The sequence below is a fragment of the Convolutriloba macropyga genome, chromosome 4 (assembly GCF_964194025.1).
Source record: "Convolutriloba macropyga chromosome 4, txConMacr16.3, whole genome shotgun sequence".
Lineage (NCBI taxonomy): Eukaryota > Metazoa > Xenacoelomorpha > Acoela > Convolutidae > Convolutriloba > Convolutriloba macropyga.
In genome coordinates, this window is record NC_134471.1 from 78,801,212 (window position 1) to 78,814,250 (window position 13,039).

Below are 13,039 nucleotides of genomic sequence, written 5' to 3' on the forward strand. Positions count from 1 at the left end.
GGGCGAATTGCTCTCAAACAGCTGGCGAGCAGTTGGCTTCGACAGTCGCCCGGTACTGTTTAGGGAGGCTAGCTTTAGCTTAATTTGAGAGCTTAAGCTTAAAAAAGTTTGAGAGATCTACAGATCTCTTAGTAAAATCTAACACTTTGCCTGCAGAACTTTTAATAAGCCACATGAGCGTTTCAAAACTTAGGAATGATATTTCATTATTGAAATCAGATGGCACTGAGAGTTTTTCTCTGAGTGGTAATGTCTTAGTAAGAAAAAACAAGAGAACTGAACAGCTAATTCTCCTAAGGTCGAGCAGTCGATCATTACAAAAAAGAAGCATCCAAAAATGGAAAAAACTTCCGCGTGAAGTCCGGACTATCAGATCACGCTCAAAGTTTAAACGCATGTTAAAACAGCATCTGCTCCAACAATTCAAACTTGTACCGTTGGAAAGGAACGTTGGTGGCTTCAAAAGTTATTTTTACCTTTAAAAAACGGAACCACTAATTTTGATTTTTAACAATGTACTAATTTTGTATTTATAATTTTAAACTTGTAATATTTAACCCCCGGGTTATAGTTTCAATTTACTTGTTTAAACAAAAAAATTCCTGAGGATGCAGTGGGGTGGGGGTGAAGTATGTGTTTGTGTGTGTGGGGGGGGGGGGGGGGGTCAACCTCTAAGAACCTCCCTTCACACAATATTTATGTCTACAAAACAGTTTAATTGAATTGCATACCTAGAGGATAGTAAGAAGACATGCTTTAAGAGCCCTAATGCCCTCCGGTCGCAAACTGTTTCCTCCATTTTTGAGGAAGAAAACTCAAATGGGTCGGACAGAAATATCCGGACAGATAGCTACAATATCCGTTTCAGCTTATTGATTAATTAATGCAAATAATTAATGAATGCCCGCCTCCACTTTCTGCGTATTCAAAAGCAATCTGTCTGTTTTCAAATGAATTATTTAAAAAAAATTAAACAAACCTGGGATCTTTTCCGTTTGTGCCCCCCCCCCCCCCAGCTTAGTGGGTGCATATTATTTGCAACCCCCAGACGGACGTGCAATATTTTTACATAATGATTTACTATGTAATGACACGTGCTCTGTCACTGGGGAGAGCATAACGTACTGGGGGGAGCATAACGTACTGGGGGGGGGGGGCACAAACGGAAAAGATCCCAAACCTGAAACAAAGGTGTACTGCTTTTCATAACAGGTATGCCGATTAACCAGGTGAAAAAACATATCAGCACCAATAGGAAAAAGAAAGCCGTTAACTGGTTAAAAATCAGTCAAAAAAAAAGGAAAAAGTTTTTGAACAGATTTATGGCGCCATCTCTCCAAAAGCTACAGGGCGCAAACATTGAAATCAAAACACAAGATGCTGAAAGCTTTATTGTCACTTTCTCTTAATGATAAAGATCAGTTTATAAAGGATAGCGGTTTAAAATGCTCATTTTGAATGTAACGGAATCTGGTATGTAAAACTAGCAAACATCGGGATGCAACCGGTACTGCAACGAGTCATCACTACAAAAACCAGAACTCATGGAAAAATCGAAAATTTCTTTAGATGTGATCAAAGCGGAAGGAAACGACTGCAACCTCAGATAGAGTTCCGAGGAAGACAGTTTGTCAGTTATTTGGATTTATACGTACTGCAGCCATCAACAAAACAGGCGTGGCCAGTAGAGCGGAAGTTTTACAAAGTTAGAATGACATTCGCACATTTACTTTCGGCCCAGACGAGTATTTAAGAATTGTAAATTCGATACAAAACACTTACAATTTACGCTAGGAATAGTGACCAACTAAAGAAAACTGCCCTTTCTTGATATCATTATAATTGTGAGCAACGATAATGTTTCCTGTAATTGGTACCAAATAACAACTGACAAAGTAATAGATAAGATAATGAAATACGTAAAGATCAAATGAAAACAAACCAAGAAAATCACAAAAATCAATCTCACTCCAATAAAAAAACCAACGTTGTTTCGAGAATGTGAAGGCAACTTTACACAAAACTTCCCAGGCCAAAGGTAAAAAAGTATGTGACTGGCTAAAAGTGTTCACAACACGAAAACTAAGATCATGCTTTCTCAAAAAAACCTTTTTCAATGTAAACTGAAATCTCACGTGCTATAGATAAAATAAAATGTAATGAATGCGTATTCAACTATGTTATGCAAAAAATTCGGCCTCTTACCAATAGAATATCAAAAAAATAAAAAAAATTCACAGCTGATCAACAAGTTGTTGCTCCACTGGTAGCATTGAATGAAATTTTTTATGCCTGTCACGCAATAACAGAACTGATGACCATCGAAGAAAAATACATCAGCTTGTAGAAGCTGGATCCAAACACACGGAATGATTTTTGTGTCGGGAACTCATACTGAAACAATAGTTAAAATTCTGTTATTGACTAAAATACAGGGCAAAATTTTTTTCTGTATGGCAATAAAATTGCAAAGCATAAACAGGAGAAACGATAAGGGTTAGGCAAAAACTCTCATATACCTCAGAATTACAGAAACATGTCCGAAACAAAAATACGGAAATATAATGTTTTTAAAGACAGTGTTATCAAATGCAATAAAAAAAATTCGCAAATAAAAAAAAATGCAAATATATTTTCAATTGATCCTGTTACAGCTTGTGAAACTGTTCTAACCTGAACAAGAACGTAAATTTCAAATTGAAAAAAATCAATTTTTTCTACATTGCTGAAAAATTATACATCAAAACCACAACAATTTCCTCCAAAATCGTGGCTGTGAACTGGAAACAGGAGGATAACCAGTCTCTTCTCCCGAAAACAATGAAAATTTTAACCCAAAAAAGACTGTAGTACAGACAAAAATTCTATTAACGGGCACTGCTGTTACATTAACAACATTATGGCTGAATAGACCTTGCATCAGATGTATTAGGCAAATAAAACTTTTTTGGAGCATATTGGCAGACCCGAATAGCGAGAAAAGATCTGTAATATATGTACTCTCTTTTTTACTTCATTATGAAAATGTTTTCCTTTCTAAGGACTGAGTGGGTGTTGTTAAAATTTTGGAGCGCGTTTGGATAGTTTTGGCCTCAATCCGTTTAATAGGCCCACTGCTTTCAATAGCCCAATTGCTTTCAATAGGACAATGGCTTTCTAGTTCTTGCTACACATGAAATCAAAACAACCAATGAACAATATCAGCAACGCTCTCATTGTGGTTGACATCATTTTTTTGTCAACCAACTGATCAATTTTTTACTACAGTTGTCCGGAAGAACTGGCCCTTTTAGATGGACTCAGTAGAGGTAATTACGAGCAACAGATATCAGAAGCAGCGAGACGCATTGACTTTGTTCTCAGTACTCAACCAAAAACTCAACCTATTGATGTACAAGTAGACAGTTTTATCAAAAGTTGTTTTGAGTTCTGATAATCAACAATACTCGGCTAAAATATCCATAGAAATGGCCTCTACTTACTAAAAACACATTCGATCAACAATTAAACGTTTTGGATGTTTTGTTTTCAAAAGAGCAAGCTGGAATGAGATAAATCAGTTCATGGAAAAACAAAAATTTGGCCCATACTTTAACTCGAATGTTGATTTGATGTTTGATATCGTGTAAAATTGTTTTTTCGATATACTACAATACCGTATCCCCAAGAAAATTAAGCGCCGGAAAAAGCTTGTAAAAGGGGTCAAACCTGAAAACTCACAACTTGTCAAAAGAGTCAAAACTATTGACGCCAAGAAATCACGTGGAGAACTGAAAAAGTTGAAACATGAGAAGGCAGAAACGGAACTTGCACTAACCTACAGTGTGATCAGAAAGAGCTCCAAACATCTTTTTCACAGCCTTGAGTGTGCAACGACACATTAAAAGTCTTCCAAGTAACAACTACCTAACACGTGAAGTCTCTCTGGAATATCAGACAGCGAGGACAGATGTTGAAAAAGCCGATTTTTTCAATCGATATTTTCAGTGTGGCTTTTCAATTGAAAATCATAAAGAAGCAAAGGATGAAGTGGAAAGTGAAGTCACGAGTGCGCATTTTACGCATAATGATATCTTTGAAATCCTGAAACAACTTGATGTAAATAAATGTACCACTACCAATCTTCATGCAAACTTGATGTACCACTACCAATGTTCATGCAACTAAATGACATTCTACTTTTATCGAAACTGACAGAAGTCGATAGCTTTTTACCAATGCTGAAACAAAATTCAGAAAAAAGGGAGAACAAATGAATTATTCAAGCTCCCGAAAACCAGAACTGAAAAGGCTAGAAATGATCTCTTTTTCCGTACATGCAGAATAGCAAATCGAATAGAAAAATACATTGAATTTAATACGAAAAAAGGCCTTAAAAATCGAATTTTAAATTTCATGTTGAAGTTTGTAAACGAGCGATTCGACGAAAGTAACATCTGTAGCTGGCATCTATGCTCTGACTGTCAGATCTGCAGAAATAATAGGACACTTTTCTAAGACGACGACTGGGACGAAAATCCCATCAGTAAAAACTGTAAATCCCCAATAACAACAACAAAAAAGCTAAAGGACCGGATGGGATTGGTAACCTCCTTCTGAAACGCTGTGCTAGGTCATTGCCGGACACCTTACATCTCCTTTTTAATACAATAACAAACAAGGCAATTTTCCTTAATGCCTGGACAATGAGTGAGATAATCGCCCTGCACAAAGATGGAAAAAACAGGTATCAAGTTATTGCCCAATTAAGAGTTCTAGAGAATTGAAAATTTGACAAAATCTACCCTGTTGTATGTACACGTTTTTTAGTTCATCTACTTTGATGTATGTAAACGGTTTTCCAATCGAAAAAACGGTTTCTGCAAAAGACGCTCAAGACGTCAGAACATCTGCATCAACTAAACATCAGCCTGGTGCACATGACACACATTACCTGATCGCTCTCTATGTTGACTTTCAGAAAGCTTACAACAAAGTTAATCATTTTCTATTTCTGGAAAAATTAGCCTTAATTGGAACTGGAAGAAATTGTCACAAAATATTCCAAAGTTACTCGAAAAATAGAAAACAAACTGTCAGATTTCAGGACTTTGTTTCACAAGAACTTTCGGGCCCCTAATCTTTGAAGTTTTTCTCAATTATCTTCAAAGCTGTGCTATGTAAGATACCTACGAATATGCGGACGATTTCAAACTGATCGGTGTCAATCGCATTACTGTAGGACTAGACCTCGGAAAGATTCTCAAGTGGTGCGACAACAACTTCAAGGCCATTAATTTCGCGTAAACAAAGTATATCCATTTAATATAAACTACATGTCTGAAAGTTGGCTTTTTTCTGTTTGAGTGCATACCAATCAAGAACGACTCATTGTATCAGAAACCTCACTTGGTCAGAGCATGCAAAGAGCGGTTAGAAAAGTCGTTGCAAACACTTTATGCCATCAAACTAAATATAGTGAACTCAGCCTTAAGCAACAAGAAAACTGCCTACAGAAGCTACATTTTGCCCATTCTCGGTTAGGGTCACAACTATGGAAACAAAGCAAATTGCTTTTAACTTTAATTGAAATGGTGTATAGGAAAGCAGTGGCTGGGACTTCTTGTTCAAAAAAAGAGCAATCTTACAAAATTAGTCTAGGGTTTCTTACATTTGTATCCCTATCGCCTTATCAAGAGTTGCATGTCGTCCTAAAGCTTGCTAACATACTGTCTGGAAAAATAAACATTGACAGGCACAAATACGTCTCACTATCAGATATCGGAAACACAAGAGCGCAGAACACTTCAATGCCTCAATTTCCGTTTAAAAAAATGATAGTCAGATGTGATGCCAGCCTGTAATCTCGCCAATATATTTAAAAACTTTTCATGAGCGAATTATTGTTTAAAGAAGATTGCAAGAAAAAATTTTTGGATCTTTACTTTCTGTACTTTCACAATGAATATGTCGAAAATATATCACATGGAAAATTGTTTGCGGATAAACCAAATCCAAAGAAGTGAAAAAACTCTAACTACGACCTTAGGACTACTCAAACTACGACCTTAGGACTACTAAAACTGAGGGTCCGAGGAATCATGAGATTTTGCTCTAGAGTTTTTGTTATTACTATTATTATTATTACTAATATTATTATTACTATTTTTATCATTAATGTTGTGTGCACAAAGCTCCTTTGTGCAGAATGCTGGCTTGCTAGGCTGTAGGCAGTAAAAGGCTGGCGCGATAAGAATAAACTTTCTTGAACACTTCTAACTTCTCTTCTCTTTTGACACCAAGTGCGCTTTTCACTTGCACTCCGATTGGAGCATGCGAATGATGGCTGGTACAAACAGCTTACATAAGAGCAAAGCGTATAACAAATTTACAACTGCGAACGATGATATATTATAACATATGGAGTTTTATACGAGTTTATATTAATACATTTAGTTGCTTAGTTGCAGAGTGAGTTGGTGGCTCACCACATTCCCCCTTTTTGGAGGATGCTAATTTTGGTCAGTTTTCGGCGTTATTGTCAGGGCTATCTTTTTCAGCGTTGTGTGAGACTGTGTCCCGTTCGGGTTCTTGTGGGCCTGGGGTCCAGTCCATGGGTTTGGGTAGTTCGGGTTGTTCGTTACGAGTAGGGATCGAGTTGACGGAAGCTGTGTGAAAGAAGTTGCTGGACTCTTGGGAGTCGGATGATAGGATGATGATATCCTGCACAAAAGAAGAGCAATTTGGGTTGATGCTGAGTGAGAAACTTGGAGGAGGATCAGTTGAAGTGTCGACAAGGTCGACGAAAGTGGTGTCTTTGTTCTTGGATTCGTGTGTTGAATCGTCTGTTGTTGGGGAGAGTGAGATGTTGGCTATTGCTTTTTCGACGTTATGTTTTTTGACTGTGGCTTCGGCCTTGGAATTGCGGATATTGCGCAGCGGAGGTGATTTTGCAATCGTCGCCACAGTGCTCCTCTTGGGGGTTGAGAGCATAAAGTCTGCAGCGGAGGATGTTGTCGCGATATTGAATGGTTTTGTATGCCCTGGGGTTCGTTCCTTGAATATACGTGTTGTTGATTTTTTGTCTATTTCCTCGATGTTAACTGGGCTCTGGCTCAGGTGGAATGCGTAACTTTGTTTTAGGGCTGGCAGTTTCGCCTTTGTCAGTTTGGTGTTGGCAGTTCTTCTGGCTGCTGATACCGTTGCTTTTTTATGGGTGTTTTTTTTCCCTTTTTGGTTGCTCCTGGCGATTTTTTCTTCAATTTTTTCTGTCCTGCAAGTTTCTTTGTCAAAATTGGGGAAACGTTGACCAAGAAACCGCCACGTTGACAAAGAATCCTGCTGACTGCGCCATGTTGTGTGCACAAAGCTCTTTGTGCAGAATACTGGCTTGCTAGGCTGTAGGCAGTAAAAGGCTAGCGCGATAAGAATAAACTTTCTTGAACACTTCTTATTCCTCTTCTCTTTTGAAACCAAGTGCGCTTTTCACTTGCACTCCGATTGGAGCATGCAAATGATGGCTGGTACAACCAACTTACATAAATGCAAAGCGTATAACATATTTACAACTGCGAACGATGATATAGAATAACATATGGAGTTTTATATGAGTTTATATTAATACATTTAGTTGCTTAGTTGCACAATGAGTTGGTGGCTCATCACAATTATCATTACTATTATTATTATTATTATTATTATTATTTTTATTTTTATTTTTATTATTATTATTATTATTATTATTATTTTATTATTATTATTAATATTATTAGTATTATTATTACTATTATTATTATTATTATTATTATAATTATTGTTAGTATTTTTATTATTATTATCTTCATTATTATAATTGTTATTATTTTTATTGTTATTATTATTTTTATTATTATTACTATTATCGTTATTATTTTCCTTAGTATTAATATAATTATTATTATTATTATTATTATTATTATTATCATTATTATTATTATTATTATTATTATTATTATTATTATCATTATTATTATTATTACTATTATTATTATTATTATTATTATTATTATTATTATTATTATTATTATTATTATTATTATATTATTATTACTATTATTATTATTATTGTTATTGTTATTTTTATTTTTATTATGGTTATTATTATTATTATTATTATTATTATTATTATTATTATTATTATTATTATTATTATTATTATTATTATTATTATTATTATTATTAATATTATTATTATTGTCGTATAGAATATCTCAAGATAGCAAAAGAGCAAGTTCGAAGCTTGATTTTTCAACTCTTTCTTGTTTTGCTTTAGGCAGAACTGCAGTTCAGCTTTCACGCTCTACGTGAATTAGACTAAGTACCAGTTGGCACTTGTGGTAACAATGTGTAACAAAGCTGTCACTCAAGTTTACAAATGGTTGTCACCTATTGGTGAAACTCAACATTAAAATAGCAACAAAAGGAATATGAGTTCATTCCGTCAGGAATATAAATATATGTAATATAGTTTATCAGTGTTTATATTAATAGCTGCGATACTTGGTTATCAGCTCTGTGGGTGGATCCGCCACCACACTTCCCCTTGATGGTTTGATTTTTGGACTTAATCAAACATCTTGTTTTGGGCTTCTATGTCCGCTGTGTTGAGCGACGATATTGAACTTTTTCCTGAGTACTCGTCCTCTTCTTCCTCCGTGTGGATGTTTTCTCGTTCGGTGTTCGTATCTTGGCGTTCCTCTGGTGGTTCTACTGATCCTTTGTTTTGTTGTACTGGTGGGTTTATTTTGTCTTTGTGTAGTGTTGATGTAGTGTTGATGCTTATGTTTGAACCAGTTGGTTGCGTTGTATGTTTGTCGATGTTTTGTTGTTGCGTGACTTCGCTGTTACCAATGTGTTGTGGTGGTTGTTTGTCGTCGATGGGTTGTCGTGATTTTGTGTTATCTCCAATTGGTGTGGATGTTGAGGCTGGTATAATCGTTATAATTTGTTCTTTTTCGGGTTCTGTAGTCGCCTTTTTCGGTGAATTTGTAATTTTTTTTATCTTGTCTATATTCGCTTCTCTTTTTGATGGGCTGTCGTCCTTGTTTTTGGGTTGTGCGTAAACAAATGCGTTAGGATTGTTGGATGTAAGGATTTGTAGTGGGCTGTCTTGTGATGAGTCTGATGCGAGGTTGATTATTTGCACTGAATTGTCTCGCTGTAGTTTTTTCATGTCCAGTTGGATACGTGGTGATCTTGCTTTGTCCTTTTGGCGTTGTTTTGCTTTTTCCAATTTTGTTTGTGCGAGAGCTGCCTCTTTTGAACGTATTTCAAATTCTTTATTGGATTTGTGTGCACGTTTCGTTGGGGCCGTTCCTTTTCGTCTGGGCTGCTTGGGGGCTTTTGCTGGTTGGGTCCTTTGTGAGCCGCTCGGGCCGGGTTGGTCCTTCTGTAGGTTGCTCTCTCCTGCCCTGTTTGGTCCCGGTTGGTCCATATGGAATTGTGATTCTGGAGCGTGATCGGTTAGTTTCTTGTTGAGTTGGTTCTTTTGGTTCTTCTTTTCTGTTAACAAAAATTATTTTATTTTTTCTTGGTTCCTATAGTATTCTCGTACAGTTTTACATGCTACGAAGTGCATTAGTCGTGATTTTGTTTCGTTAATTATAGCTAGATCGTTTTTTCTTACTACAACGTTTTTGCGGTTGTGTGTGTCTAGTGTTATTGTTGTTGGAGAATAATTTGTAATTGTACCGTCTGGTATTATGTTCCATAACGGTTTAAGTGTGCCTCGAGGTTCTTGTGATCTACGTGCTAATGTTTTTCGAGCTACTTGCTTTTTTGTTTTGGTGATGGTGGTGGTTTTGTCCCCGAAGGTTAGTGTAAGTTTATTTGGTATAATTTTAATAGGTGATGTGTGCTTACGTTTCACTGCATTTTTCTTCACATTCTGTAGTGTGGAGTTGTCTGAAGCAGAATCTTCGTCCGGGGTGTCTTTGTTGAATCTGATATCAAGTTCGGGTTCCGAGTCGGTCTCGATGTTCCAGATGGATTCTGCGTTCAGCGTTGGTTGTTTGAGGCCTCTCCTTTTGTCTAAATAGAAATTTTTTATGTTTTTGTTTGATAAGTTGTTTTGTGATGGTTTTGTTGTTATGTTTGAAAGTTGTGTATTAGCTTTTTTTCCGAAGTGTAATGTGTATGGTGTTATTTGTGTTGTTGTGTTTGGGATTAGTTTGATTTCTTGTATTATTTCTGCTACTTTGTCTGCGAGTGTTACTTGTGACCAGTTGGTGTCGCTATTTATCGCGGATAGGCGTCTTTTAATTGTTTGTATTAGGCGCTCTATCTTTCCTGTGGCTCTGTGGTCTCCCACTGGAGCTAGTATTAATTTTATGTTGTTGTTTTTACAGAATATTTCAAATTGTCGTGACTTAATTGCTTGTGCTTGGTCGCACCTTATGTTTCTGGGGCTCCCGTGGAATTTTATGTACTGATTGAGATAACTAATGGCGGTCTCCGCGTCGCAATTATGGTATACTTTTGCGTGGGGGTATCTCGAGTATCTATCTACTGATGCTAGTATATATGATTCTTTGTATTGTTCATCAGTTATTAGGCCGGCAAAGTCCAATTGGACTTCTTCATTGGGTTCTACTAGTGCTGGTAATTCTGATATTTTGTTTTTGGGTATGAGTGGTTTGAGGTTCTTACCTGTCTTTATGCATGGTTGGCAATTTTGAGTAAGAGTGACGATTTCCCGGTGTATTCGCGGGAACCAAATGAGGTTTGCTAGGTGCATCGTCCCGGTTTGTCCTGGATGTTTTCTGTGTATGGCGTTCATTATTGGTTTTCTTAGCTGTGTTGGTATGAACAGTTTTCCGTCATATAGGATGCATCCCGTTGGTGTCACCCCTAGGTCGCGTTTAAATGAATGCCAGTACCGGCTAAAGTGTTTCAGTGTTGTCCAGTCTTTGTCCTGTACTATCTGCAATAGGCTTCGGCTCTGGGGATCTGATCTGGTGGCCTCTGCAATGAATTCCTCTCCTAGGACTTTGTGTAAATTCTTGAGGTACTCTGGTAGCTGTTCGTTGTTTGTATTTGCGAATGGGTTGAATTGTTGTTTAGTATTGAGTGGGGTGCGTCCTAGTCCTGTGTTGTTTGTTTCCTCTGTCTGTGTTGCTATTGTGTTTGTGTTTGATTCTATGGGATTGTGTAGTGTGTCCATCTTCTTTTTGTTTTGTGCTCTGTGTCGTTTTGTTATGGGTATGTTGTTTGTGTCCAGATCTGGTCTTCTTCTTGTTGTGATGTATACTTTCGATGTGGATAGATTTTGTGTAATTTGTTTTGAATGATAATGGTTGTGTTGCTTTGAATTGTTAATTTGAAAGTTTGTCAATAAAGAAGGCTTAATAAGTAGCGACTGATTGTTAGCGTTAATTTGGCAAAAAGCGTGTTGCTTTTGTTCGTTCCGATTGGAATGGTTTTTGACGTCATTGTATGCTCTAGTTTTTTGAGCATTCTGATTGGGTAATTTTCTTTGTTGCGTTAACAGAGCGTATTTTAGCGATGTTATTATATTTATGACGTGATTTTCATTCATGTTCTCACCAGTTGGTGGTGAGTTAGGATGGCGGCTTAAATAGTCCTCGAATCCCATATCCTTTCCTGCGATATGTTCGACTTTGAAGTGAAATGGTAATAATCTGTCGACCCCCCTTGTCAGTCGGCTTTGATACGTTTTATTTCCTCTATTATTTTTTAGTGCGGATAATAATGCTTGGTGGTCTGTTTGAAGGGTAAAGTGTGATCCATACAAGTAGTATTTAAAATGTTCCAAAGACCAAACGACTGCTAATAGTTCGAGTTCGTTTATACTGTATCGTTGTTCATTTTTGTTTAAGAACCTACTGGCATATGCGATCGGATGCCAATTATTGTTTTCTTTTTGTTCGAAGCATGCCCCTAATCCTTCTTTGCTAGCGTCGCATTTGACTCGCGTTTCATTGTTTATATTGAAGTGTTTTTGTTCTATTATGTTTTTGATTGCATTTTTTATGTTTTTGAATGCGGTTGAATGTTGTTCGTTCCATTCCAGTTTTTTTTGATGTTGCTGATGATAGTAGTGGTCTTATTGGTGCTGATAGTGTTGCCAATTTTGGTATGAATTTGATTAGGTGATGAATGCTACCCATGAATGATCGTAGTTGTTTGGGTGTTTTAGGGTTATCCAGTTGAATAATTGCGTCCGTTTTTCTTTTGTTTGGCGTTATTCCTTCGGCGTTTATTTTGTAACCCAACCAAGTGATCTCGTTTAGGCCGAATTCGCATTTGTGTAGACTAATTGCAAGGTTTTCTTCATTTAGTCTATTTAGTGTTTTATCAATTTCTTTTTCATGTTTTTCTATTGTGCCTTTTGTAATAACTATTATGTCATCTAAGAATACGTTTGTTGAGTCTAGTCCGTCTAGCGTTGTGTCCATCATTTTTTGGAAGGTTGCTGGTAAGTCTGTTAAGCCATAGAATCCATTTAGAAACTTGTATGTGCCTGTAGCGTTGCCTCCTAATATGTTGAAGTTACAGTGTTTTTGTGTCTCCGGATGGAGAGGTAACTGGCTGTATGCGTATTTTAGATAAATTTTGCTGAAATATAATTGTCCTTCTTGTGTTTTTAATTCTGATATCTTCATACTTATTTTGTCCATTAGGTGGTCTATGCTTTGCATTTGGTATTTGTTTTTGTGTATTGCATCGTTTAATATCTTTGAGTCTAGTGCAATTTTAATTGATTGATCTGATTTTACTGTGATGACCACTGGACTTATGAAGTGATCATTCGAGCATTTTGTTAGTTTTTGGATCTGTTTTTCGTCAATTAATTTTTTGAGTTCTCTCTCGACTTTTTCTGTTAGGTGTAACGGGATTCTTCGTCCTTTGTGTTGTGTCGGGTGGAATTGTTTTTTAAATGTCGATTTCGCCACGTGATTTTTTGATCTTCCCAAACGTGTACATAGGTGGGGGTATTTATTGAATATCCATTTGGTTATTCGTTGATGTGTATTTGTTATGTTGAATAAATTATTCTCAC